This window comes from Panicum virgatum, chromosome 8K (assembly GCF_016808335.1).
Source record: "Panicum virgatum strain AP13 chromosome 8K, P.virgatum_v5, whole genome shotgun sequence".
Taxonomy (NCBI): domain Eukaryota; kingdom Viridiplantae; phylum Streptophyta; class Magnoliopsida; order Poales; family Poaceae; genus Panicum; species Panicum virgatum.
This window is the reverse complement of record NC_053143.1, coordinates 24,140,118-24,166,520: the sequence shown is the minus strand read 5'-3', so window position 1 is coordinate 24,166,520 and position 26,403 is coordinate 24,140,118.

The window sequence follows — 26,403 nt, the reverse complement described above, 5'->3', positions numbered from 1 at the left end:
AAGAGAATAATTAAAGTTAGCAAAATTCTAATCCTATGGTGATGAAAACTGAAAATTCTCTCTATGTTTGTGCGAACCTACGCGTCAAGAATTTAAGTAATATAAACATAGCGCGGCTCTACTCGTGTGTTTTATCTCTACTTGGTCCGGCCGTCATGGAGAGGACGGTCAGCCAAAAATAGGTATGAAATTTTGTATGTGGCTTTCTCAAGAAGAGGCAAATAAATCATAGGATGGCTCATGTCATTGGTTTAGAATAAGAGATAACATCGGAATGACTGAGCGAATAAAATCCAAATCGAATTGTTTGACCGAACTACCAATTGTTCAAAAGTATATCATGTTCTTGCGTAGCAAAATTCTCGACTCACTTACCTAAACCTTTCGCGGGTTGTCCTCCCGGCAGCTTATTCTTGAATCGACGAACGGGTTGAACTCCCGGCAGCTTTATTCTTGACTCGACGAACGGGTTGCCTCCCGCAAAGCACTTCGTTTATAGTCTATAGCTAGACTTTCTTCTTCTTCACTTTGGACCAACGCTCAGTGATGGCGCTGTAGTCTTGGGTACCCACTTCCGCACAATCCTTGGTGCGGGTTTGTCTTCTACGTTAGTCGTCTTTTTGGTCTTCACAGGCAGGCTTTTAGCTTTCTTCTTGACGGGTGCAATGATCTTCTTTGTCGCGATGGACGCGACGACTTCTATCTCCTTCTTCGCTTCCTTCTTGTTCGGCTCCTCTTCTTTCTTTGGCTTCTCCTTTGTGACACGGCGGTGAGGCGGAACATATTTGACATTGATCATGTTGCATTCCTCGAGGCGTGGACGAAACATGAATTCGCTTGTGGTGCCATTGATGTCGAACTTTATCTCCCCCTTGCCAACGTCGATGTTCGCCCTTGCGGTCTTGAGGAAAGGCCTCCCAAGTATGAGAGGCGCCTTGCTCCCTTCTCCCATATCGAGAATCACAAAGTCAACGGGGACTAAGTGTTCTCCAATCTTCACGGGCACATCTTCGGCGATTCCCAAAGGATAGCGAACGGAATTGTCCGCTAACTCTAGGCACATGGCGGTGGGCTCCGGCTCCGGTAAGCGTAGCTTCTCGAACACATTCTTGGGCATGACACTCACACTTGCACCGAGATCACAAAGTGCTCTTTCGAACATAAGAGATCCAATGGAACACAGGATGGTAGGACATCTGGGGTCCCTCTTCTTTTCAGGAGCTTCATTAGCGATTGCCGCGCTACACTCCTCGTTTAGCTTGACAGTGCTTGGCGGTATCTCGCGTTTGTTTCCCATGATGTCTTTGAAGTAGCGAGAATACGTCGGAACTTGTAGAGCGTCCAAGAGTGGCATATTGATGCTCAACCTGCGTACCATGTCAACAAATTTGTTGAATTGCTCATCTTCATGTTTACCTTTGCGGTATCGTGGCCTTGGCGGTAGAATCTTGGTGTCTATATCATCTAGCTCAAACTCCAGCTCTTTGGTGACTATTTCTGGCATAGGAGTAGGTGCCTTCTCCTTGATGATGGTCTCCACTTCAACTCTTGTCTTAGGCTTCCTTGCTCCCGCCGCATGTTCGGGTTCTTCGGTCTCCTTTCCCTAGCGAGTTTGAATTGCCTTAGCCATCTCCGGACTTTGAGGTTGTCCGAGCAATTTTCCTTCGTTGCTAGATAGGCGTCCAGCAAGCTGGGCTACTTGTGTTTCTAGAATCTTCATCATGTTGAGTACTTGAAGGTTAGAGCTCCCGACTTCCATCACCTTGCCATCAATGTTCTCCAAAATCTTGTCCATAGCCTTGAACTTGGTGACTGTGTCCTTGTTGATCTTGCCTTGCTCCTCCATGAACTCCTTCAATTATATACGAAGAGGCACCGAGTTTTGAATGGAAGAGCTTGCATTAAATTGGGGTCTACCTGGCCCGTAGCGGAAATTGGTCGGCGGAATCCATTCTCCCTTCTTCATCGAGCATCTTGGCTTCCTCCGGGCAATTCTTTTGTGCATGGCCGTACTCTCCACATTCTTCACATGTAGACCTTGCTTCGGCCGCCTTTAAATCAATAGCTTGGGCTTCTCTCTTTTCCACTTCCATCTTCTCCAACCTTCTCATGAGCGAGTCGATCTTCCCTTCTAGCACTTCTTTGCGTTCCACTTGTAATACACTCTTCGCGGCGCCCACGGCTTGGAGTGGTTGTAGGCGTCCCGATGATGCCCATGCATCATTGTCCGCCACCTTCTTGAATAGCTTGAAAACTTGAGTAGGCGTGAGCTCAATGATAGAACCTCCGGCCGATGCGTCAATGATCCCCCTTGATGTAGCAGTGAGGCCTTGATAGAACTTCTGGACTACATCCTCCCTTGAGAACTTGTGATGAGGTACGGCTCGGATGTAGTCGTTGAAGCGCTTATAGGCTTCCACAATAGTCTCCGTCGGGGCTTGCGCGAATGTTGCAATCTTGTTGCGCAGAATCTGGGTGTTGCCCGGTGAGTAGAACTCCGTCATGAATTCTTTCATCAAGGACTCCCAATTTTGCACCGTGCACGGTGGTAGAGAATGAAACCATTGCAGTGCTCTCCCAAGTAGAGAGAACGGAAAGAGCCTCGCTCTTATTTGATCTTGAGTCATCCCTTGCATGTCGAAGGTACGGCATAGTTAGAGGAACGCTTGAAGATGTAGATTAGTGTCTTCTTTTCCAGTGAAGGGCGAGCTTTGCACCATCCTTATGATTGAAGTCTTGATCTCGAACGGAACTCCGATGTTGTCGAGATTTTGGATCGGCAAATCCCGAACGTCTGGAGTGCATAGCTCTCCGATCGTATGCTCCGGCTCCGGTAGCGCCATCCCTTGGTGAAGTGGCGCCTCCTTTGGACTTGTTGGTGGAGTTGCTTGAGGTGAAGACGATGAATCGTCGGCTTCAACTTTTAGATCTACTAGTTCCGGCTTCCTTGATCGTGCTTCTCGTCTCCTTTGCCTGTAAATTTTTTCTGGATCATCCACAAAATTTTCAGGTTTGTTGGAGAGGCTCCCATCCATCTCCTGTTAGGGGTTAGTGCAAAAGAAAAAATATATACGAGATCGAAAAGAGGAATATACAAGATCTAAAAGAAAAATAAATCAAAATAAAGAAAACTCTAGATTAGATTGATTTTCATGGAATAGATCCGTTTTTTTAGTTAGCTCAGAAAAATAAAAGATCTAAAAAGGTCAAAAAAGAAAAATCAAGAAAAAGAAATATTTACGAATGCAAGTAAGATTGGATCTTAAATCAATGGTTCCTCGGCAACGGCGCCAGAAAAGCTTGTTGACGCTCATTAGCGCCCCCGATTTATATACCGCAAGCGCACGGTTTCATGTAGCTTTTCCCTCAGAGTATTCCCCCAAGGTTTATCAATCCACAGAACCAAAGAGGCAAGAAACAATCTACTAGCATAGAGATTCCTTTGTGTTGAGATGGTGAAAACGAATCTAATCTACTAAAAACACGACAAACACCGAAGGTAGCAAGAGAAAGTTAGAGATAACCAATCTAGATCACCTAGATCATGCATATGTTGTAGTTCCAGCTAGATGAAGTGAAGTAAGATAGATGTGAATCTCAATGAAAAGCCTCTTTAAACCCAAAATCTCCAATCCGATCCCTCGATACTCCGCCTACTCTGTGGAGACGGCCTGTCACGACGCCCCCCTTTTGAACGAAATACCCTGAAGCAAGTCGAACCCCCTTTGGTAGTTCTGCCATGAACCTCTAGCCACCATGACTACAAGATCATGCTAAGCGATCTATCTCGATAATAGATCTAGGATGAAGCAAACCCAAAGAAAAGAATGAAATCGAAAGAGAGAACATGGTCGCTAAACATTCGGAATCACAAATAACTTCACCATGAATGATAGTACTGTCACAAGATTCACAACTGGGGCCCTACCTTGATCTTGATGATCCTAGCTCCAGAACTCCGACGTGGTCTTCCTTGCAAGGTTCCCACGTCGGCTAGGGCAAACCCTAGACAACTAGCACGACCCTCGGCTCTCCGAGAGGTGTCCCTCTATCTTCTCTGCTCCTTGGCATCGTCTCCCGAATTGATCTCCGCGTGAACCTTGGGGAGGGGTCTTTAAATAGCCTCAGGGAACCCTCGGTCAAAGGGGAAGGTCGAACCGACCTAAAAAAGGGCTGGGCCGGCCGGCCCAATGAGCCAAGGCCGGCCGGCCTGGGTCTTTCCTTCGCCGGCTTCGTTCATCTTTCTCCCCAAGTCTCCTGGAATCTTCTAGAGTTTATGTCTTTCACGATTGCACCCCATTAGACGTCGTTATCTTCGAGATTTCTTCGAGGAGAAGGATAGGATGGAAAATCCTTCCTTAAATATCTCTTTGTTTTGCTTAGCCCTGAAGTATCTTGATCTTATCTTGTGGGCTTTGTCTTTTGGGCTTCATTGGAGGGTGGATGTGCATGAACGGGCCTCTAATCATCGTGGCCTTCGATCCTTCGTTCGGGCTATGGCCTTCGTCTTTCTTCGTGTCATCGCGTGATAGTGGGCCTCGCCATTTCATGCTCCAAAATTGGTCAAAAACCTGCAAAAACGAGGTACCTCCAAAATATATGTGCAAACGTGAAAACGACCAATAATTGGGCCGAGGTTAGGATGGTTAGTGATTTTGATATTAAATTCATGCCATTATCAAAGTTAAACAGGGGAAAAAATGGATACTTAAGGAGCGCCAACAATCTCACAAAGCTTACATACATAAGAAACAACCACCAACTTTACATGACAAATTATATATTGTATCTCTGCACTACAAATTAATAGTACACATATACAATAATCACATGAATCGAGAGGTCCATGAAAGAATTAACAGTACACATATACAATTATCAGTTCAACTGTGACAGCGGAAGTCACCTTTGTTGCTTAAGACATCTAGAAGCAAGAAGGAAGCAAGCTTTTCTCTAATAGCCAAGAGCTGCTTGTCGTCCAATTGCTTATCCGGATGACCCCGCACCTCCTAGCAAAAAGTGACAGTCAAATGATGAGTGCTTGTACGAAAAATATATATATGTTGATGCTGCAAGCGGTCAGAGATATATTTGACTAAGGCTTACCTTTGCTCCTTTAAGGTTTTTGAAACTTGTAGCAAGGTGGATCATGTGGTATGCAACATAGAACCCGCATACATTTCTAGGTCCTTCCTGCATGCACTGCTCAAGATGATATATACTGTTAGGACAAATATATTATTTAGTGAAATCATGAAAACTTAGTATGCAGGAGGCCAGAGATATACTGGAAAATCGGTCACATGCGTCAACTTGGTGGATGGAAGACGGTGCTCAGCTCGAAAGGTGGATAAAGCACTGCATTAGGCGTTATGGATATTGTTAGTTGCAAATTAAATAGGTGACAGGTTCCAAATGAGAAGATTGCAAATGTGGTAACTCAGAGATATACCTATCAATAACCGCCTTGATGCTGGTGAAGTCTCGTTGTCCTAGAGTGATGCCATCGTCACCGCATGGTCTTAAGGAGTCCATGTACCACACTATTTTCCACTTCGGATAGTTGACGACTAGGAAATATTGGGAGCCTGTGTGGTGCATGACAAGCACACAACATGGTGAAGAGCCCAAGACCTTTTGTGATGCAAACTCTACGTGCTACGGATCCGAATTGATCACTCTGGCAGAGAAATCCTGGGGGTCAATGAATTCAACAAGAAGCTGACGGTTCTTTGATTCTCTGGCCAATTGCCTACATACAAATACATTAGTTTTCAGAAAGCTGACATAGGGTTTAGCATTACAAAGTAATTAAGAATGACAGTGAACAATCTTTTGTGCTATATATACTCACAGTGTCAAGCAACAGATGAGGGAGATGTCCAAGGAATCGAGGTTGAAGATGTTGTACAGATCAGACCAAGAAATAGAGAAAAAACCAGGCCCACTGTGCAAGTCCTCAGCCTTGAATTGACCCATGATTGACGTATCATCATCATTGGCATGGGTCATGTAGTGCTTGTGGAGTCCATTGGTATTCACCCCTACAGTGGCTAGATCCAGCTTTGACAACATTGGATTGCCCATCACAAACTCGGAGTGAGCAGAAGTCCATACATTCTTTGCAGCTGGTTCCTTGGGTGCCACCTTACCCTTTAATTCCGTTGCTTTTTTGTGCTGGTTCCTTGGGTTCTGCCTTACCCCTTCTCTTTTTCTTTGGGCTGGCTGGTTTCTTTTTCTTTGGTGCAGGGGGGGGGGGAGGGGAGGGTCATCGCATGCCGTGGCATCCTTCTTCACATTTTCAGGATCAGGTGTTGGGGTGCGTGGCCACTTTGGGGCACCACTAGTTGACGACCGACCAATGGGGGGATGAGAATACCACTTTTCATCCATTGGATCCGCATGGTACGGGCATCCCCCAAAGTATAAATGTCGGCTTCTAGCATCGGGATGGGCAGAGCGACATCCTTGGTGTTTTCATGAACAAAATCAATCTTGACCACGACATACCCATCCTGTACTGGCACCGTGTGTCATTCCTTGTCCCCGGGTTGCACAATCCCTTGTGCTAGCTCAATCAACAAAGTTGAGTAGCTTCCAGTTATAATGCTGCAGGGGGTTGGAACATTATTGAGCCTTTCAATTATGTCCAGCTCATCAAACATAGGACCAATGCTAGGGGAAAGGAGTCCTGGGTTCGGCACGCTGCGCTCACCGGGGGAGGGGGGTTAGGCAAGGCAGCAGCAGCTGCTGCTACTTTTTCTTCTAGTACTCGCTGTTCCACCTCCTTGGAGGTACAACTGCTCTTGCCACGGGCTATAGCTAATAATTCTGCTTCAACATCAATCCCTGCTGCCCTGAGTGTAGCAAATATGTCATCCTTTATCTCCAGTTTCAGGCGGTCGGGATCCACAGCAGATGACTGTTTCTTTTTCTTCCACAAGCCTTCATGTTCTTTGCCGAAGGCTTCCTTCCAACCTCTTGAACTGGAGACTCCACGCACGCGACCGGTGTGCTCTAGCATATCAATGGCAGTAGAGAGGATGTCATATTCTCTTACACCGCTCTCATGATCCTTCAGCTCGATCACCCGGTTGGCCAGCCTCTTGGTACCGTCGCTACTCCAGGTGATTTCCCCGATGGATGGTGTTGGACCAGCCCTGGCCCTTAAATATGTCTATGATCACCCAGGATATTGTTTCCAAGGGTTCTCTGACCTCGTCTCCTCCATTGCCTTGTCCTCTTTAATCGACCTCCCCTTCTCTTTCCCAACATAGCCCTCTAGACCGAGGCGGTGGTTGTCCGTCATCATAGCACAAAGGTTCTGTCAGACCCGGGGCAGGGGGAGTGCTTACAGACATAGAATGTTCTAGAGTAAGGGATAGCTCATGGATGTATCTTACCTCTTTTGTAACTACCCGAATAGGCGTAGAACTAGCTGCAGTACAAGGAAACTACCCATACAAGGACTCGAACTGTACTCATCTAGGACTTTCCATGTAACCCTGTCCCCCCGGAGATATAAGGGCGGGCAGGGACCCCCTCGAAACACATCTACACCTAAAGCAATACAAACCACCGCACAGGACTTAGGGTATTACGCAACTCACGGCCCGAACCTGTCTAAATCTTTGTGTTCCTTTCACCATCGAGTTCCAGAGCCGTCGATCCCTACCTACAAACCCTACTGCTAAGGGTATCCCTAAACAGGCTTGGCGGTAAACACCGACAGCTGACGCGCCAGGTAGGGGACTCGGCGAGTTCGATGGCCACTTTCGCTTTTAGCACCATGACACCTCCCAGAGGCGCCACCTTCATCTTTGGTTCGTGGGTCTGCGTCGCCAATGGTTCAGGCGGCTTCGATAGCCACTTAACCAACTCTCCTACGTCGAAGAGCTCCACGTTGGAAGACTCCAACAAGCTCGCTAGATCTCATGGTCGCGGTGTCATGTTGCTTCCCGATCTTACCAAGGAGATCGAGTCGAAACTCGAAAACAACTCGAGTTCTACTCGGACTCAGATTGATCTCAAACCGAAATCCACTCGGATTGGGACTCTTATTGTGCAACCCATCTTTGGTTTGCGCAATTCATCGTCTGTTTACAAATACATGATTAGATCCTCCTATGAAAATAGCCTGGATCGCCTACTTCATGTCGAAAACCAATCAGCCACCGCTAGCTGGGAGGCACCCATTTTTGACGTTTACCCAGATCCAGTCGAGTCACCTCAAGACAGCCTGGATTTCATCACCAATACGCTGGCTAAGATGCAACTCAAGTCTTACGAGGTCATACCCTCGCAGAACTACTCGACAACCTGCGAGAAGTCGCCAGCATTGATGATCTCCCATTTCAACACGGCACTCCCCTCGAAACCGAGAGGGAAACTGGCTCTGGTGGAACTGTCCTAGCTGATTACGAATGAGGCCTGGAAAGCTTCTCTCACGAGCGTTTGGTTCCAGTAATCATCCAGCCCGGAGGTGCTCCAAGCCACCATGATCCAAACAAAGCCTTGGATCAGATCTCAGCAGACAACCTGACCCAAGACGCTCCAGCTGATGAAGATGAAGCTACTCGTGTAGCCCGCAGGGAAAGGAATCAACGCAAAGAAGTGCACAGGACTCGTGCGGCCGAATGTGCTCATCTCCCGCCACGCAACCTCAACAACGAATTCAACAATGCTGCGGATCCCATCTTCAGAACACTGATCGCCGCAATGACAGAAGCAACCCTGTGACTCATGACGATGCCCTAGAATCCCGAGTTGGAACGAGTCATAAATCTCACCAAAAAACGCTATTGAACAACTCGAGAAACAGAACCCCCTGTCCTCACTTCATGGTACGCGATCAAGGGCTACTGCAACAGTAATACCTCAAGCAAGCCGTACCCCTGGAGGCCACCAGCGTCAACAGCAGCAGGAACAGCAGAACTGAAGAAACCAAGAGGATCAGGAAGCTGCAAGTAGTCATCACCCCAGAGGTGGCCAACCACAAGTAAATCAAGCTCCTGGCCCTCAGCCAAACCGCAACAACAACAACCATGGGAACAACAGGGAAGAAGTAGTCGATTCCATTGTGGACACACGGGACATCATCAACGCAAGACAGAGAGCACAGCTTGCAGACAACTCCGATCGTTTCCCCGCCCTCAGCAGTGTCTTCGACAACGTCGAGTACCCAAAGGATTTCAAGCCGACAAACATCCAGAAGTACGACGGTAAGCAAGACCCAGCTCAATGGTTACGTTTATATTCGACTGCTGTTAGTGTTGCAGGGGAAGACACCAACACCAAGGTCCTCTACTTCCCGATGGCCCTGGAGCCCGCACCCCTCACGTGGCTCGAAAGCTTGGCGCGTGAGTCCATTCACTCGTGGGATGACCTCAAGAAGGCCTTCATCGACAACTTTCAAGGGTTGCTACACCATGTAGCTACTCGACACGCCCTGTCCGTGATAAAGCAGGAGCAAGGCGAGTCGATCAGATCCTACGTCAAGCGCTTCTTCGACACAAGAGCCACCATCCCCAACGTCGCCGACGACGACGTCATCAACTACTTCCAGAGCGGCATCACTGTCCAGTCACTATACCGCAACTTTTGGTGTAATCGGCCCAAAATGGTGGTAGACCTGCGTGACATGATGCAGCGCTGGGCAGATGAAGAGGAGCAAGAACGCAGTTGCTTTCCCCGTCGCAACAGCGACAACAACAGGAAGCGCCACAACGACCGTGGAGGGCCCAACAACCAGCGGGATCCTACGCGTAAGCGTAAGCCTGACGACACTGTTGGCACTATGGATCGCACACCGCACGGTAAGAAGGGCGACAAACCGCAGGACCAGTTCGACAAGATACTTCACAACAAAAGATGTCCAATCCACCCCAAGCGCAACCACTCGATGTGGGAGTGCACGATCCTGCGCAAATCCTTCCAGTCAGCACCTGCAACTGCTCCAAAGAAAGAACAAGACAAAGATGATGAAGACGACAAGAAAGACCGTGACAGTTTCCAACAGCAGCAAAACATCGTCAACGTCATATTTGGAGGAGATTCTACCTTCTCCATGCGAGCTCAGAAGCTCCTAATCTGAGAGATCCTCTCAGTCGAACCAGCAATTCAGAGGCCACTCAAATATAGCGAGGTTCCCATTACCTTCTCTAGGGAGGATCAGTGGACCAGCTTCTCTGAACCTGGAAAGTTCCTGTAACACTTGGTTTATAAAAGGACATAAACCGAGCAGTCATATACGTGCTAGGATCAAGTCACACGTATATACAACAGAATGAACAATATATCACAGCACATATCACGCAAAAGATATAATAAAGTGAAAACAAATGTTATTTATTACATTAATGACAAAAGTCTGGTACAGAGTAAGCGGAAGCTGGGCACCACAGGGACGTCGACTGGGAGATGAACGCCTAGAAGTCCTCGTAGTCCTGGTAGCGCTAAGCGAACTCCCTCGCGTCGGCAGGAACTGAGCAGCAGTAGAGTGTCCCAAGAGGAAAAGAGTAGAGTAGGCAAGAGTGAGTACACAACTTGTACTGAACAAGTATAACACAAACTATGAGGCTCTAAGGTTGGCTGACTCAACTGCATTAGCTTTTAAGTCTTGACAATTATTTATCAAAGCTATTTACTATAAGTTGATGAAGTACCATAAACCCAGTTACATAGTAATTAATCAAAATTAATCATGTTACTACTGAGAACCAAACCAAACCAAGCCACCCGGGGAAACCCTCCTAACCAAAGGAAGATAACCCCACTAATCAAAAGGAGGATCTGGGCCGCTCATGACCGTGAGCACGGCTAGTATACCAGTTTTACACTCTGCAGAGGTTGCACATCTTTACCCACAAGTCGTGAGCTACGCTAGTTGTTCATCACACTTCCTTAGGTGAGATGACTAGCAAGCACACTACGAGGCCTTTACAAAGAATCTCGTTGGTAAGAAGTAACCGTGAGGGTGGATCGACGACCATGGAGCAGGTCTAGTGGGCGTCAAGACACGGAGCACAGACGAGACCACTCAGCACGAGGGCCATAGAAGCTTACCTCCCCTGCCCCGCAAGTAAGTTACTCCAAACCAAAAAGACCTAATTATTACGCCAAGACCATCCCATTCTAGTCTTGTGGTAGTGCTGTTGTCCTAGGTTGTCGCTCTATGAACCAGTCCTTATGGAGAGTGGCCAATCAAGCACTAAGCATCATGCTGGCCCCCTAAACCATATTTCTAACAAAACATATTTTTAACGAGACGTGAGCCACTCAAGCACAGAGTACAGAGGGCCACTCCCAGAATTAAGTTGCATAAGCCATTAATCAAATTAATTAAAAAGGACCAAGTGTGTTATAGCACGGCACCAAGCACAACTAACCAAAATGCAACCCAAGATAAATATATAAAGGATAAATGTGGCTAGAAAATACTTATAGGCATACAGTATTAAAATGCAGTATGAAAATGTATTTAAAAGTGATAGGTGTTGTTCATGTTATACTTGCCTTCCTCAAACTGCTCCGGCTGCTGCTCAAACTGCTCAAAAGATGGCTGCTCCGGGTACTGGTACTGGGGCTCCTCAGATGGATCAACGTCTACTCACGAACACATGGCCAAAAACAAGGCACAACAGTAAACATACATGCAAACAATAGCAAAAACTAAGAAACAATACAACAATACATGAAAACAGCAAACAAAACTATGCTAGAACTATTCTACGCATTACAACGATCGCGTGGACATAAAGAACGCCTAAAACGGAGCTAAAACGCGAAAACTAGGCCTAAAACTAGATCCAGGGACCTATCTGCAAGAAAAACTGAGCTACAGGGGGTTCTAGGCAAAAACCAAGGACCTAACATAATTAAAGGTAGATTCAGGGGCTAGCGCATAAAAACTCATGGGCTGGACTGCAGGCGCTATATCCAGAAAGCTCAGGGGCCAAAACGCTAAAAACTGGGCTTGGTTAGAAATATTTTTCAACAAACTAGGACTGCGGGTTTATTTTGAAGAAGCTGAGGGTCTCTTTAGCAAAAGGACTGGCGCAGACCGTTATCAGCCTGGGTTGACTCGGCGCGGGCTGTTGGGCGCCATTGGATCTTGATCCGACGCTTGAGATCCACGGTACGCGGGGGAGGCGGCGCTGCTCACCGGAGCAGAAGCTCCCGCGGCGGGGCTTCGCCGGAGAGGGCCGATCTAGGTTGTCCGGGCTCGGTTCTGGACTAGGTTTGGCCGGGCAGCATGAGTGCGTCATGCGTAATCCACTGGAGTTGATAGCGCGGTGCTGCGGGGTGCGGAGAGGGGCGCGCGGCGGTGGGGGCAGATCGGCGCAGTAGAACTCGCCGGCATGCGCGCGTTCCAGCGTTTCCGGTCTGGGTTCTGGGCGGGATCGAGTCAGTGAGGGCGTGTGGTGCAAGGGCAGGCCTGAGCGTGGCTTGCGCGGGTTCTACTATGCAGTAGCGCGCTCGCCATGGCGGAGCGGCGCTACGTGCGGCGGCGGCGCACCGTCGTGCGGTGCTCTGGCACCTAGGACGCGCTACGGGCGGAAAATAACCGGCGCAAAGGGATCAGGGGGCCCGGGTGGTGCTCACCGTGCTCTAGATTGGAAGGAGATGCGGCGCAGGCTCCGTCGGCGTCGAGGTCGAGCGGCAGCGATGGGGCGGAGCTCGCGGTCCAGGTGATGCAGGGCTCCTCCGGGCTCCTGGGCTTAACGGTTCAACGCGTTGTGGCGCTGTGAAGGAGTACAGGGGTCAGGGTGGTCCGGTACTCAACGGCGGTGAGCAATCCCGGCGGCGGGCTGTGTTACCTATGATGGAGCTCTGGTGAAATTCCGGCACGGCCGTGGACCGAGGTTGGAGATGGTGGCCGCGGGGTCGTTCTTGGGCCCGAGGCGGAGCCGGTGCGCTGCTTGGCCGGGGCTCCGGTGCGGCGGGGAGGCGAGGTCATGGCGGCGCGGGGCTCTGCTCCGGCGGAGCTGCGGCGCAGGGGTGGCTAGGGTGTAGTGGCGGCCGTGGGGCGAGGATAGGGAAACAGGGAAGGCCTGGGGTGGCGTTTAAAGGGAGGAGCTGGGGATTTTGGGCGTGCGTGCCCGTGGAAAGCGCGACGGAGATCACGGCCGGAATCATTGCCGCACGGGAAAAGCGGGTCGCGTACCGGCGTCCGCGCGATCCTGGTTCGGGTGAGGCTTCTAGAAGGTTGAGGGCGTGGAGGTCTAGCGAGCGGGCCTTGGCGTCGGGGTCGGCCCACCGTGCAGCGGCAGGGCGAGCGGAGGGCGGACGGATCAGCGAGCAGGGAAGCTCAGCGTGGAGGAGGAAGAAAGGAAGGAAAGGGAAGGGGAGGCCGCTGACGCATGGGGCCTGCGGGTCAGCCAGGGGAGAAAAGTACGGCACGAGCTGGGCTGGTGCTAGCTACTGGGCTGATCCTGACGGGAGGTGGGCCGAGCACGGGGAAAGGAAGGAGAGAGACTGGGCCGAAGGGGAAGCCTGCGGGCTGCTTGCTGGGCTGGGTTGCTTGAGGGTTTGGGCTGGTTTCGGGTTTCCTATTTTCTGGTTTTTCTACCCCTTTTCTATTTCTATTCTAGTCAACTCAAACCTATTTGAATTCAAGTTCAAATTTGAATTCAACTCTAACACTCAAACAAAAAGAACAATGCACCAGCATGAATGCAACAACAAATTTTTAAACTTAGACAAATTTTAATTACTGGTGAAACAAAAATAGATTAAATGCAAGTCTAAGCAAATTAAATCCTAGAAAATTAAACAAAACCAATTAAATTTATTATTAAAAGCTGAAATTTAAATTAGGGTGTTACAGTTCCTGCAAGTACTCGATCCAGTCGTTCAGGGCTCCAAGGTTACTCGAGTACTCATCGACGGCGGAAATGAGCTCAACCTAATCTTTGCAAGCACATTGGTAAAGATGGGCCTTAACTATATGAGTCTACTTACTCCAAGCATGGCCCCGTTCTACGACATCGTCCCCGGAAATTTCTCTACTCCAATTGGCTCGGTTACTCTCCCAGTCACATTTGGTACAGAACAGACTTTCGGACAGAGTACATCAAATTCGAAGTAGCCGACTTCGAGTCCTCTTATCATGCTATCTTGGGAAGACCTGCACTAGCCAAGTCTTTGGCAGTGCCGCACTATGTCTACCTGCTCCTCAAGATGCCAGGCAACAAAGGAGTCCTTTCACTACGGGGAGACCTCGTCAAGTCCTTCGAGTGCGACAAGGAAGCAATAGATCATGCTTCCACTATCCGGGTTCCTAGCTCTGTCAGTGAAATACTTACCGCTGCTAAAGAACTCTCACTCAAGGAGCCGATGCCTTCCAAGAGGCCAAGCCAATCATTGGTTAAACCAACCAATGGTGTGGGCACCAAGACTATCCAGCTACAAGAGGGAGACGACTCCAAAACAGCCATCATCGGAGCAGGACTGGGTGACAAATAGGAACTCGAGCTCGTCAACTTCCTTAAGGCCAACTGAGACGTATTCGCATGGAAACCAGCGGATATGCCAGGGGTGCCCAAGGAGTTGATCGAGCATGCCTTGAAGGTCTACCCTAAAGCAACACCAAAAAAGCAACGGTTACGGTGGTTCTCACCGGACAAGCGAGAAGCCATCAAGAAAGAGTTTGCAAAACTACTCGCAGCTAGGTTCATCAAGGAAGTCTATCACCCTTATTGGTTGGCCAACCCTGTGCTCATCCAGAAGAAGAACAACAACGAGTGGAGGATGTGCGTCGACTACACTGATTTAAACAAGCATTGCCCGAAGGATCCTTTCGAGCTACCACGTATCGATCAAGTAATCGACTCGATAGCAGGATGTGACCTGTTATCCTTCCTCGACTGCTACTCAGGGTATAATCAGATCGCCCTGAAAGAAGAAGACCAAATCAAGACGGCCTTCATCACCCCTTACGGGGCATACGCCTACAAGACCATGTCCTTCGGGTTGAAAAACGCTGGCACTACTTACCAGCGTGCGATACAGCTATGCTTCTCCGATCAGCTACATCTCAATGTTGAAGCTTATGTTGACGACGTCGTTGTCAAAACGAAGACCCAGGATCAATTCTTTACTGACCTGGAAGAGACCTTCAACAGCCTCTAGAAATTCCGCTGGAAGCTCAACCCAACCAAGTGCGTCTTTGGTGTACCCTCTGGAAAACTACTCGGATTCATCATTAGTAACCGAGAAATTGAGGCTAATCCAGAGAAGATCAATGTCATCATGGCCATGGATGCTCCAGCTACCATCAAGGACGTCCAGAAGCTTACAGGCTGCATGGCAGCCTTGAATCGATTTTTGTCCAGGCTTGGCGAACGGGGGTTACCCTTCTTCAAACTCTTAAAGCGACAAGATAAATTCGAGTGGACTATAGAAGCCGCGAAAGCACTCGAGAAACTCAAGCATCATCTCCAGTTACCGCCGATTCTAACAGCACCACTACCCAGTGAGGAATTACTCCTCTACATCGCTGCGACTACCCATGTAGTCAGTACGGCGATAGTAGTCGAACGCCCGGAGGAAGGCCACGCTTACGGTGTTCAGAGACCAGTCTACTTCATCAGCGAAGTACTCTCTGAATCAAAGGTTAGATATCCATCAATTCAGAAACTTTTGTATGGAATTCTAATCACCTCCAGGTAGCTCCGGCATTACTTCAACGAATACAAGATCTCAGTCATAACTGACTTCCCATTGGGGGATATACTCCACAATCGGGATGCCACTAGACGAATCTCAAAGTGGGCAGTTGAGCTGGGAGCTTTAGAAATCAACTTCAAGCCAAGAACAGCAATCAAGTCACAGGCACTAGTCGACTTCCTGGCTGAATGGCGGGAAAACCAAATTCCAACACCCCAGAATATTCCAGAACATTGGGTGACGTACTTCGACGGCTGACTCAAGATCGATGGAGGCGGCGAAGGAGTTTTGTTCATCTCCCCCAAGGGAGAACAATTGAAGTATGTGTTCCAAATCTTGTTCAAGGTCTCCAACAACGAAGCCGAATACGAGGCATTGCTACACGGCCTCCGACTAGCAGTATCTCTCGGCATCAAGCGACTACTCATCTACGGCGATTCTCTACTCGTCGTTCAACAAGTCAGTAAAGAATGGGACATCAACAAAGATACAATGGACACATAGGTTGCAGAAATCAGAAAGCTCGAAAACAAGTTCTCAGGATTGGAAATCCACCACGTCGATCGTAACAACAACGTGGGAGCTGATGTCCTCTCCAAACTTGGGTCCACTCGAGCAGCTGTTCCACCAGGATTTTTTGTCCATGAACTTCACCACCCGTCAGTCAAGGAACAAAGCCAACAGGCCACTGACTCGGAGGCACCGGCCACAATCAGAGAAGTGCTGATGATTGATGAAGATTGGCGAACTCAGTTTATTGATTTCATCAAGGAATTTAAGCTTCCACCACATGTTGATCCTAAAAGCGCTGAAGCTGCCCGCATCACCAGGCGCAGCAAGGGTTTCGTCCTCGTCGACGACAACCTATACAAGCGCTCTGCTTCAGGCATCCTCATGAAGTGTGTTACCCTTGAAGAAGGCAAAGACATCCTCCAAGAAATACATGAAGGAGTTTGCGGCAATCATGCTGCATCAAGGACACTAGTCGGCAAGGCGTATAGGTCAGGATTCTTCTGGCCAACAGCTGTCTCGGACGCAGAAGACCTGGTCCGATGGTGCCCTGGTTGCCAATTCTTTGGCAAGAAGACTCACGTCCCAGCACACAACTTGATAACAATCCCTCCATCATGGCCGTTCGCCTGTTGGAGTTTGGACATGATCGGACCATTAACCGTCGCTCCAGGAGGATTCAATCATGTGCTGGTAGCAGTCAACAAGTTCACCAAGTGGATCGAGTACAAGCCCAATGTCAAGATCTCATCAGATAGAGCAGTGGCCTTTATCTCCGACATTATCCATCGGTTTGGTTTTCCTCACCATTATTACAGATCTTGGCTCCAACTTCATGTCACAATCTTTTTGGGATTTCTGCGACAATTCCTGCATCGAGGTCAAATATACTTCCGTGGCTCACCCTCGGGCAACCGATCAAGTGGAGCGCATCAATGGCTTAGTACTCGATGGCTTGAAGAAAAGACTCTATGATGCCAACACCAAGAAAGGCGGCAAGTTGATTCAAGAACTACCTCACGTAGTCTGGGGGCTGCGAACCCAGCCCAGCAAAGTAACTGGACAATCTCCTTTCTTCCTTACCTATGGGTCAGAGGCTATACTACCCGCTGATATCATGTGGAAATCTCCAAGAGTAGAAGCCTATCAAGAAGGAGAAGCAGATGAAGCTCGACAACTTGAGTTAGACTCAGTCAAAGAGGCCAGAGTCAACGCCTTAACTCAATCGGCTAGATATCTTCAAGGAGTCATATGCTATCACGATCGCAATGTCCAGCAAAGATCTTTCAACATTGGAGATCTAGTACTTCGCCGAATTCAGGATGAGACAGGATTGCATAAGTTAAATTCCAGATGGGAAGGTCCCTTCATCGTAACTAAGGTTACATGACCGGGTTCATACAGAATCACTGATGTAGATGGCAATGAGGTACCGAATTCCTGGAACATCGAGCACTTGCGCAGGATTTGCTATTTGACGACCCTCCTTCATCGATTACATTCACAAGAGCTTGAGCTGCTGCAACCAGTCGAGTATGGTCTTCTGGAGAACCTAATGGAAAGATTTTTTAGTAATTATTATTGACCAAGCAAAATCAAGAAAAAAAGAGTGAGTACTTACAAGCTTGGGCAGTCTGCACTTGTTGTTGAAGCTTGGAATTTTCTTCCTGCAGCCTTGATTTTTCTCGTTTAGGATTTTTGATCTGGAGCTTCATATTATAAATCTCCAGATGATGTTGTTGATTTGCTTCATAGAGCTTATTACGAGCCGCCAGGGACTCATCCAGACATTTGGCAATCATGGCTCTCTGATCCTCCAAGACCTTTCTATTGTCCACAGTCTTATACAGAGCATGAGACTTTAAGAAAGATCGATTGGCTACATCCTGAGACATACAAAGCGAATCTGGTCAGATATCAACAACTACTCGACAAAGACAAATAGTGGTAGAAGACTCACCCTGGTGAATTTAAAGCTCCACTGCATACAATCTGCAAGTTTCTTCATGTTGTCTAGAGACAACAGCGGATCATCAAACAGTTCCTTTCCCAGCTCTTCTTGGGCTGACTGAGGCATAGACTGGAATGGTAACAGTCGAATGGAAGGACCTTTTGATCCACTACTACCAGATCCACCAGCTTTGGAAGCTCCTTCAGCAGCCGCAGGAGTATCAGATGTTTCAGGACTTGGCTCGCTTGGTTTTTCAGCTGTGTCTGCACTCGGGAAACTGGCAGCCGGGTTCTCGATCAACCCAAATATAGGAGAATTGGGGGCTGATCGACTAGTTTCTTCCGAACCACTCGACACCTAGTTCTGGAAGTCTTGGACATGATCTTTTTCATGAGCTGAAAGATGTTGGACCCTAGCCAAGCAAGGTTTTGAATAAGAAAGCTGAGGCAAACGGGATACAATCAACAAAATGTTATATACTTACTGGCCGGCATCGAGACAAGGAACTTTCCTCTTCAACATTGATCCGGGAGCCACCTTCCGTTTCTTGCTGTCGTCAGAATCAGCATTTGCAGAAGTCGGAGGCATACAATACCATGATTTATAATTCTTCTGCAGAAAGACGACAATACTTAGTCAGAAGATCAAAAATGGTTAACTACAAGTGCTCGACATGGTATCCAAAGCACGTACCCAGGCATTCTCGGGAGGATTTTGTGCTGAGAAGAGTGTTGGAAGCGTCAAAGACTTGTCGAAGTTATCGAGTACCTTGCAGCATCTCTTTATTACTTCAGACTGCGCCAATGGTTCTGAGGACATCCTAGTGGGATCCTGTGTACCTTCATATCTAAAGGCAGGATGCTTTCGCAGCTGGAGAGGCTGCGTTCGGCGACTGATAAACGAGAAGACCACATGATCTCCAGTGACTCCTTTTTTCTTAATAATGGCAATCGCACGAAGAATGGCTTCAACTTGCTTGCCACCAGGTCCTCTACTCGACCAGCACTCCTGGACTTGGGGGGTACCAGCAATCCTTTCTGGAAGTGGGGATTCGAAGTTCCCAACATGAAACCAGAATTTCTTCCATTCGGCTCCCTGACCTGACGGATCATAAGCCAAGTACTCGTCTCGGTTCTCAGGGCGGAGTACCAATTCACAACCCCCGACGACGGCGGGATTGGCGGCATTAGGGATTGGAACAAGGAAGAAGAAATGTTGGAAAAGATGGAAATGGGGGAGAAGTCCAAGGAATGCCTCATAGAAATGAGTGAAAATTGAAAGATGCAAGATGAATTGGGAAGTGAGATGGTGTAACTGAATTCCCCAAAACAGAAGAAGTCTATAGAAAAATTCTGATACAGGAAGAGTGAGACCACGTTCTACAAAATCACGAAACATAACGGTCTTAAGAGTACCTTCCATAGGGTAATCTTCTTCTTCACCAGTGCGCCATTGGCTTACGCCCTACTCTTGGAGGAGACCCATATTCTCTAACTCTCGGACCAGTGATTCAGACATCTTGCTTTTACGCCAACCTGTAGACATATTGGCGACAGTTCCTTCCTCAACTTTGGATTTGTTCTTCCTGGGAGCCATCTCAAAGTCACGAGTTTTGGCTCGAGGGCTACGAGAGGGGCTTTTGGATTTTGACTGAGAAGAGGAAAATGTGAAATCTAAGTTTGACGGCAGCCAAGAGTTCAAGAGGTGAAACCCTTGGAAGTTTTCAACCGACTTTATACAGTCTTCAGGGGCAATTTTGTGAATATTTGGGATGCCAACGGATTCTCTCCTTCTCAGGGAAGTTTTTCAGTTGTTGCCACGAGTTTACATTGATTCTTAAATCTAAATGGAGGGATTTAAATTCAAGACTCGGGGGCTGTAGAATATATGTATCAGAGATTTAGTTTTCAATTTTTTTGAAAAATAAAGAAGAAGAAAAAGACTGAAGTGACCCTCAGCCTGATTCTACGATTCAACCTAAGGATCGGGGGCTACTCCATATGGAGCGCGAGTACTTCGCGCACCATATATGATCGAGATTTCGGGGCTTGAGCACCTCACAGCTTCGAAGCAAACAGAAGTACTTGAAGGACTACTCGATGTATCTGAAGGAAGAGTCAGAAGCAACCAAAAGGATGTTCTGACTACTCGAAGAACTCGAAGACGCCCAGCCAAGTACTCGACGCCTGCAGGACTCGGCTACGAAGAGCTCGGGGGCTTGTCAGACCCGGGGCAGCGGGACTGCTTACAGACATAGAATGTTCTAGAGTAAGGGATAGCTCATGGATGTACCTTACCTCTTTTGTAACTACCCGAATAGGCGTAGAACTATCTGCAGTACAAGGAAACTACCCGATCATGTTGTAGAAGGACTCCAACTGTACTCAGCTAGGACTTTTCCATGTAACCCTGTCCCCCCGGATATATAAGGGCGGGCAGGGACCCCCTCAAAACACATCTACACCTAAGGCAATATAAACCATCACACAGGACGTAGGGTATTACGCAACTCGCAGCCCGAACTTGTCTAAATCTTTGTGTTCCTTGCACCATCGAGTTCCAGAGCCGTCGATCCCTACCTACAAACCCTACTGCTAAGGGTATCCCTGAGCAGGCTTGGCGGTAAACACCGACAGGTTCTTGAAGTGCTCACTCTTCTATTTGAACTGCTCCGAGGTGGCAGTCTCCACGAACATCTCCCAGTCTTGGCGATCCATGTGATTGTGCAGCTCGAAGGGCTTTTTACCTTCATTGACATAATTTCGTACCAGATTGGACTTGAAGCTCCTGTGGAGCTTGGCGATTGACTTGCATGCCGCCCTATGACATGATTTAGCTCTGCCTCGGATGTGCCCTCAGGAAACTGCAAATATTGCTTCGTGATATCGAACAAGCCCTGCCGTGCGGGCTCATCCAAATCCTCAAATGGACATTGATTCCAACCCTTTGCCGTGCGATTAATCCACAGATCAGTCGCCAGCATTTCATTCCATCATCATTTGTTGGGAACCCCTCACTGTCGAAGCCTGCGACTTTGATGATGTCACTAGGCCACTTGGTTTGTGCTCTTAGCTTCCTACGTTGGGAGGTGCTACATGCACCTGTTTGTGCAGACACTTCGGGTTGAAGATTCAGCACTTGATCAAGTTGTGCATTTGAATCGGAGGATCCAGTTTCTGACATGGCTGCTTCCATTGATCCTGCAAAAATAGGTAGCAAAATAAACCATAATGATCCAATTAAATAGGCAACAAATCTACCACATCATCATTTGCAGAAAGATTCAATAAAACCAAAGTGATCCAATAATACATAAAAGTGTCACTCACACCTTAGACATAAAAGATCAGCAGCACTTGCATGTCAACTAGAAAAAATATAACAAAGAAAGGCATCAGAAGTGGGAGAGATATGTTTGGATTAACTAACTATCCATGAAGACCTCAGCCACGAAAGGCAGAAGCACATGCCACAGTACTCCAGCAAGTGTACATGCCATATGCTTCATGCCTTTTGAGGTTGACCTGTTCATGGCAACAACTCAATATCTCAATTTTATTTGGCAGAGGTGGCAATGACTGATTCACTCTCCAGAATCCATGAAGAGCTCAGCCTCAAAGGGCAGAAATAGATATTGATGGCAAGTATAAATCTCTCAATCTCTCACTTTTGTATGGCAAAGGTGGCAATAAGATATTCACTATTCCCATATCGTCATTTGCCTCTAATCGCAAAAATAGACAGCAAATCTAAGCAATTCAGACTGATGTTTCAGATAGCAAAAATAGACAGCAAATCCAAGCAAATATATGACAGCAAGAACAATTTTGCCTGAAGACGACGACGGGCTCGATGGCGTGACCAACTCTGGATCTTGCCCTCTGGCAGCGGCTGGGCTCTGGATCTCGTCTGTGCGATGGCGTGCCAAGCTCTGGATCTTGACTGCTGGCGGTAGCTGGCCTCTGGCTCTTGCCTGGGCGACGGCGTGCCCAGCTCTGGATCTTGACTGTTGGTGGCGGCTGGCCTCTGGCTCTTGCCTGGGCGACGGCGTGCCCAACTCTGGATCTTGACTGTTGGTGGCGGCTAGCCTCTGGCTCTTGCCTAGGCGAGGGCGAGGGTGGGCATCGCCGCGACGATGAGGAAATTAAGTAGTTGGAAAGGAAAACTCTTGTCAGTAGGAGGACGGCGGGTACTCATCAATTCGGTGCTAACTAGCTTACCGATGTTTATGATGTCGTTCTTTGAATTACCCAAAGGGGTGTTAAAGAAGTTAGACTACTACAGTTCACACTTCTTTTGGCAAAATGATCAACATAAAAGAAATATAGATTAGTGAAGTGGAGTCTGGCGTGTTAACCAAAGCAACAGGGTGGCCTAGGAATTCAAAACCTAGAAATACAAAACATCTGTTTGCTAAGTAAATGGTTATTTAAACTATGTAACGAAGATAGACTTTAGCAATCTTTATTGAAAAATAAGTATCTTAGTAAGAAAACCATAGGGGGATGCACTAGCTAGTCATCAGACTCATACTTCTAGAAAGGACTTATGAAGGTGAAAGATCAATTTTTAAGTTTGGGATACTTTGAAGTGAACAATGGAAGTCAGACTAGGTTTGGGGAAGATGTTTGGCTAGGTAATCAACCACTAAAATTGAAATTCCCATCGCTTTTCAATTTAGTCCGTAGAAAGCAAGACACTGTTGCTGATGTTCTTAATTTGACACCCCTAAATGTATCTTTTAGGAGAGCGCTAAGGGATCAGAATTTGAACGGTTGGAACAAAATTGTTTCTTCAATAGCGGATTTACAATGCAGTGAAGACCCAGACTTTTTTCATGGTCACTACACTCATCAGGGCAATTTTCCATCAAGTCTATGAATGCTGCATTAGTCAACAATGGGTTACAGTGTCACAAGATATCTCGCATGCAAAATTACCAACTAAAATTAAGGTATTTATGTGGTATCTTAAAAATGGGATAATTTTAACTAAAGACAATCTGGTTAGACGCAATTGGCATGGAGATAAGTCATGTGCTTACTGTCAAGTTCCTGAGTCTATACAACATTTATTTTTTAGTTGTACTCACGCAAAGTTTTTGTATGGCGTGCAGTTCATGTAGTGTTTGGTATATCACAACCGTCTTCTATGGACGATCTGTTGCTACTAACTACAGCCTCGGCTATTTGTTGAACCATTTGAATTTCCAGGAATGAGGTTGTTTTTGATAAATGTAAACCAAAATCATACTTGCCGGTACTTTTCAGGGGAACATATATATTGGCTATGCCAATGGACTCTGTTGCAGTGACATGAGCATTAGCACACCCTCGTCCTCCCATGTCAGCAGCTTGAGGAGGCGGCACTTAGAGTCTTTGCATCATTTGGATGGTTATCGTGAGTTGATTAGGTTTCCATTAATCATGAGAGAAACTTATTACGTTTATTTACCTCGCTTAGATTTGTTTGTGCGAGTGTTTGGAACCTTTTACTCGCTTCGTAATAAGTGGACTGATTCTACCCTGTGTAGATAAGCTGGATAGTATCTATCCTTTATCTAAAGAAAAGCTAAATCTCACCCCTCATATTCCCATTTAGCTATATCAACATAGCCGAGATTCCCTCTCTATATTTCGGTACACTCCAACAGACTAGCCAAATCACCAATCTATATACCAAACATGTGAGACCTCTCTCTCTCTCTCTCTCTCTCTCTCTCTCTCTCTCTCACACACACACACACACACACCCCGCTCGGGCATGCTAGTGGTCTGAGTTCTAACCTGCCCCTTTCTGCCCGCTCGCACCATCACTGGTGGCCGAGCTCCTCCCCACAAAGCTCTTGTGCGCTGGCAATTCGAGCTCCATCCCACACGCCCAGCAGCAGAGCTACGCTCTGGCGGCGTGGCAGAATATGCCACGTGGGGCTCTAGTGGGGCAATGAGCGTGGGTGGAAGGCGCTCGGAAGTGGATGGCGAGAGGGAGTGGCTCGGTAATTTGCCTAGTAAAGGGGATTAGATACCTAGCGGGATAGCAAGGAGACAAAAATAGAGGCTATTGGATGCGGTTTTATCCTAGTTTGCTATTTTGAGCTATCCAATTTGTTTCATAGGGGGCTCTTTGGAGATGCTATGTATCATGTCAAAAAAGTTGCCATCAAAATTTTCTCTCTCTCTGTGCCACCGCTATTGTAATGGAGTTTTCATTGGTCAACGGTGGTTGTAGAATAAGGAACATTTCAAGGAATATTGCCCATGAGTATCCTAAGCTGAGTAGCAATATTATAAGGAAAATGATCCTATTAGACCATTATTGTGATTTTGGCAATTAAGTGACAACATTGTCAATGAGATTAACGAGTTAGTGAGTTTATATTTGTAGTATTTCTAGATCATATGGATCAAGTCCAATTCATAGACAAGGTGTCCAAATTACATCAAAGATGCCCTAGTCATAATAAAAATTCAGAGAGAATATTTTTGGTTGTCCAAATGATAACTAAGATAAATTGAACAACTGACAGCATCAAAGGAAGCATCGGATGATCCTACGGTATAAAAAATGAATCGGTCGGTGCAATGCATATGACGATCAAGTGAAGAAACTACCGGATGATCCGGTACTTTTAAGGAAGGCGTCAGTGCAATGGCAAATTGGTCAAACTATTTTGTCACAAGGACCAGAAGGTTTGGGGAAAAAGTGCTGTCAGCATGGGATGATCCGACACCACTGAAGAAGGTATCGGTGTAGCATGGTATGATTACACAGCACTGGATGATCAAACTGTGCATTGGACGAAGACATAGGATGCATGACACAAGCAAAATAAGACGTTTCACAAAGAGGCCAACGGTTATATTGAAAAAAAGATGGTACCCATCTACTAGATGATCTGATAGCCACCTATGCAATGTATCAATTCATCTGCTACAACTTCACTTTTACTTGCTATTGAAGGGACAACTCTTTTGAGTTATTGGTCCATTTATACCTCCTTCTCTTGCTCATTTGAAGTTGTTGGAATCTAGAGGAAGCTCGTACACATTGCAGAAAGACATCCAAGCCACCATTAGTGCTTAGTGATCACATCTAAAGGATTAATGTCAGTGTTTCGATCATCGGCTAGTAAATTTGCACCATTAGTTCTTAGTGATCACATCTGCTATTTTGTAAATGTAGTAGATTTAGCTGTTTCTTTTCCGTCAAGTTTGTTGGATTCGTTGTTAAGCAAGGAGTCCTAGCATAGGCTATAATTAGTAAACCTTACTAGGATTTTGTAAAGGATATCACCTCTGATCAACAAACACATTTACTTTTACGCATGTACCTTTCGGCTTTACGCCATTGCCCCGGGAGTTGGATTAATGTAGCTCTCCGGTGACTTCTTCGATGAGCAGGGCTGCATCGTCTCAACCTCCGGCTCATCTGGAGGCGTCGCTATTACTAGGAGTTCTAGGCTTTAACTATTGGGCTCGTCGCTATGGTTTCATCAAGATTCATCTATCAATCACCAATTCTCATCATCTCTCGTAAGACTGCATCAAGTTGATCTCTTGCTAGATGTGGTAGAATCATAGTTATCCTAGCTTTGATTAAGCTTGCATCAGCTGTTATTTCTTTAATCTATCATCTTGTTGTTCAGCTTGCTTTAATTAGCTTTTATCTTGTTGAAATAGACAACAGATTATTTAATGGCCTGTTGCATCTCAGTCTTGGCTAGCGTTCAAGTACTATTACGATAGAGTTTTATTGTGGATAGATCTATCGGTTTTGTAAAGTTTAGATTAACCTCTTGCTTGCTGTACTCTTAGATTGCATCTACCGGGCGCGTCATTGTAACTTCATCTAGAAATACAGGTGGTAACATTAATTAAAGCTTCATATATATGCTTCTGGGCCTATTCATAGTGGATCAAGAGCTCAATGACACTCTGTTTTCTATCAGCTTTCTAGCTGATAGTTTTCACTCTTTTTTATCATCAATTATATGGATCTGATTTGGACAGCCGATTACCTGCTCATGTTCATAAGGATGATGGAGTCGGCCTCATGGCTGATTATTTATTTATTATACATTATTTTGCTACATCATTACTGCTATTGGTGTCAGGATCACATCACTCTGATCAACAGATTACATGTGGCTTCAAAAATAAGCATATTCACCGTGTCAGTTGAATGGTCGAACTGATTGGCAGGCTTGCACGCACCACGCGTGCTGATTTGGATTTTACACGATGGAGTAAAGAAGACCTCCAAGGTCATTGTGT